The sequence below is a fragment of the Acomys russatus genome, chromosome 13 (genome assembly GCF_903995435.1).
Source record: "Acomys russatus chromosome 13, mAcoRus1.1, whole genome shotgun sequence".
Taxonomy (NCBI): Eukaryota; Metazoa; Chordata; class Mammalia; order Rodentia; family Muridae; genus Acomys; species Acomys russatus.
In genome coordinates this window covers 69,727,024-69,731,236 of record NC_067149.1, presented here as the reverse complement: position 1 = coordinate 69,731,236, position 4,213 = coordinate 69,727,024, and positions in this window count along the sequence as shown.

Sequence of the window (4,213 nt, the reverse complement as noted above, 5' to 3'; positions counted from 1 at the left end):
TTACGGTTCTGATCAAACAAACAAAAAAGTCATATCATGGGTTGATTTTAATAGGCCAGCTAGTCAGATAATTACAAATGGTTGTTCAAATGGCACACCTCCAGCTGCTGGATGCTACATTTCTATAATGTACACTGGGAAACTGAGTCTCACACCCTTATCGGACCACCACATTCTGTCTTTCAAAGCTACTGCACCACTTCCACGGACCTTGCAATCAGCACTCTAGGCAGAATGCCAGGCGAGGGCTACTGGTGCAGCTCAGACAAACTGAATGTGAACTAAACATTTTCCTAAGTTTTGATGTACCACAAAATTAGCAGATGGTGAGAAAACTCTGAAGTTTGAGGAGCAGGGTTTGATGGAACATGAGTGCGCCCCAGGCAGCTCTCTCCTGCCTTTGGACCCTCTCTCAAGGTGACTAGAAAAAGGAGAATAGCACGTGGCAGTGGTGGGCAGCCTTCCTGGTTGCTTCTCTTTCTCTCTCCTTTTGCTTTTTTGGGGGTTTGGGTTTTAAATAATTCTAATTATAAAAGGTAATTACCTCTTTGATTATGTCAAACTTTAATCTAGCATAGAAGAACAGAACTGAAAGCAACGTCTTGCTAGCAGAGACAATGCTTCCTGAATGTATATTTTAGGGTCAGTTCAAACACACACACACACACACACATACACACAAGTCTGTCTGCCCGCCTGTGTGTCTGTATACAGGCCCTTGCGATGCAAGCCTCTTGACGGAGTTTGATGCCTAGAACACACACACACACACACACACACACACACACACACACAAACATACATGTCTGTCTGTCTACCTGCCTGCCTGCCTGTCTGTACACAGCCCTTGCGATGCAAGCCTCTTGACGGAGTTTGAACCCTAGAACACAGAGATAAAGGGGGGAAATCCAACTCCACGAAGTTGTTCTCTGATCTCCACAAACACAATGTGGCATGAACATCCCACCCCAGCAATGGTGATAAAGTAAACACTAAATAAAGGTCCAACAAAAATGCTCCTCCCAAAAGCTTTACAATGTGAGAGCCAAGTCCTGTGGGTATAGGGCCATTGATGATGTCCAGCCTGCAGTATCACAGTCCGCCTCTAGCAACAAGCAACACCCACTTTGGGGGAAGAAAGGCAGAGCCACAAGTTAAACATTGCAGGTATAGCCAGCCTACAGCCCACAGCTGACAGTCATGCATGCACACACTCCAGGGCATCTATGAGTGTCACCTAAGGTAAAATCACACTTAAGCCATTATGGGGTGTGTGTGTGTGTCTCTGTGTGTGTGTGTGTGTGTGTGTGTGTGTGTGTGTGTGTGTGTGATTGCTTTGTGCCTTGATTATGTAGCTCTTTATCTGGAACTTCGTAGCTGACAACACAGTATTATGATATCAAAAGGTTCAACGCTCTTAGAAAAGCTCTTTGGTTTCTAGAAAACACTAAGAATTCCTTTTGCTCCCCACCCCCACCGCACCCAGTGCTGGGGACTTAGCCCAAAGCCTCACAGTGCCAGGAAAGCATCCTACCACCAGCCTCTACCCTGCCCCAGATGCTGAAAATCCTTGACACAACATGTCCCCCATGCTCATAACAATAGCAGGAATATGGCCCAGAGTAGGTCACTATGTTCTATAAGCATTGTGCACGATTTGTGCCCAGTTCCCTCTGAGCACCTGAGAATGGAGTAGCTGTCCTGCTATGGATTCACTTAGCTCTAAACCTCAAGTTCTCTCCTGGGATTTTAGACGAGCCTTCAGTTTCCACCGCTATGCCACTGCCTTGCAGTTTGGGGCCTGTGTTCTACCTGCTCCCATTCTCTGCAGGAAATCTCCGCCCGTTTCAGATGGCTCTGCTTCACACACGTCACTGCAGAACGCACAGCATCCTCTGCAGGAAACCTTCTCAGTTACACGATTCATTCTGCATACCCACCAAAGCTCACTTATCCACCCTCGGTGACTCTGACAGCTTGGGATAGTCTTTGTGCACTGTGTAAAGATTGTCCTGTATTATTCGAATGCTGGTCTCTGTGCTGGTGCAGGCCTGATTACAGGCTGGGCTTTGATGTGCCCAAGTACTTGGGTTTTATACCAGAGTTCATTCCAGATGTAGTCGCATTGACAACCAAGAGTAGAAACCACACAGTGTGCAGGGACAAAGGCCTTCGCTGGAGCAGTGGCCATTGGTAACACGGCTACTTGGTTGACTTGAGACAGTCTCTATCCTGCAGGATGAAATGCAGAGAATAGAGAATTGAATTGACCACCCCTGACTCCCTACAGCAGGGCCAAGGATTTTTTTTTCCACAAGAGAACAGGTAAGTTACTGCTTTAAGCTGAGCTTGGCTGAACTCCATTTTTTTCTACTTCCTTTTATCCTAATTCTAAAGGGATGTTCCTAGAGGTAAATTTATCTTGATGTCAAAGAAATGCACCACCACCAACAACAACTTCTCCTCCCCCTCCCCCTACTTCTCCTCCCCCCCTCCTCCCCCTCCCCCCCCCCCCCTCCTCCCCCTCCCCCCTCCTCCCCCTCCCCCCTCCTCCCCCTGCCCCTCCTCCTCTTCTTCTCCCTCCTTCTGTTTGAGGGCACATTGCCTGAGTAGATGCCTTGTGCTCCCTTTGGGGAGGAATTATGGGAATGATTCTTGGGACAAATGGCTGGCCCTGGTACCTATTAACATACAAAGTGCACACTGGCCTACAGGCTCACTGAGTACCTCAGTGGTTCCTCTCAGCTCTCCTCAGCCCGGTCTCCTCACTCCCATGTAGTCCTGTGTCCTCAGCCTGCTCTCCTGGTCTTCTGCTCTCAGTTCCTGGTGTGATCTCTTCTCCTCCTCTCTCACTGCCCCCTCCCCTGTGGCCCAGTTGTCTACCACTTTCTCTCCCTGCTCTAGAATCTACCAGGTGCCTCTAGCTTTGCTTCCTCACATCTACTATGAAAACCTTCTCTGAAACCATCCATGCCTTGGAGCAGTCACTTCCTCATTTTACTTAATTAGCATGTAGGTTGCCATAGCAGCACAATGTAGGTTGCCATAGCAGCACAGCGTCCATCCTCACAGAGATCTACCCAGTTCCGTTGAAACCTGGCTCAGGCCTGCACGCTGGATGAAGACTCACAGCCCTGGGCTGTGACGAGCTCTCCCAGTGGCACTAAGCTTGGCTTTCCTGCGGTGTCAGTTCTCTGCTCATTTCTCTGGCCCATAGGATCACCACATTTTACTAACTTCCCTTAATCCTGTCTCTCTGCCTGACATTTTGGAGTTTTCTGGTTTAATTATTTTTCAGTAATGAAAGGCTGTGGCGTCTGGCACTCAAGTGTCACCACCTGGCCTCTCTTGTTTCAGGTCCTGTCATCTCCTTCACTGACAATTAGCTAAGCTCCGCAGCAGCCTCTCTCGGTTGCCGGAGAAGCATCATCGTCAACATCACCGAGGCCCCTCTCACCAGGTGGCAAATACCAAGTCCTCTGAGCCTTGTGGACACATGCATCTCACCATGCTGAAGTTCAGCTTGCCAACCCAAGCCCAGCATGCCAGGTCCCTGAGCAGTTTATCACATGCCAGCACTCTACCAAACAAGCCGCATGTCACCTCTCCAGTGAGGCCACTTATGCTGCTGCAGCTTGTTGTTTGGTCACAGTGATGAGGGAAGCAATGGGCATGCAGTAAGGACAAGCACACCTGCCTGACAGATGCCTCGCTTTGTTGTTTAGTTTCTGTCCTGTTTTGCTTTGGTTTTTAAGTTTCATCTTATACAACGGCACGAAGATTAAGTGTAAATATATATGATATGTGATCATGGTTCCTTGATGTGCGTCACTAGAAAGTTGGTGTTTTCTCACTTGAGAGGATGTAAATGCTATTTTAGTTGACTGTCTCAGAATCAGACATTGGCCTCACTGAACAATCAAAGCAACACATCTGCAGAAGTCAGTGGAAAGCCTCCTGCAGAAGTCCCTTTACCTCTGTCAGGAGTGAAAGCCAGGTTAGTGAGTTCACAAATAAATCACCTCAGGACCTGCAAAGCTTGGCTCAAGAAACCATCCAAGTTTGGCATAACTTACATTTTCAATTACATAATAAAGAATATCAAGAAAAATTCATTTTCTTTTCAGAAAGTTCTAGATAAGTTACTTGTTCCTATTGGAAAATTAAAAATGTTGATACAGAAGCGTTGTTGTTGGTTTTTTTTTTTTTTCCA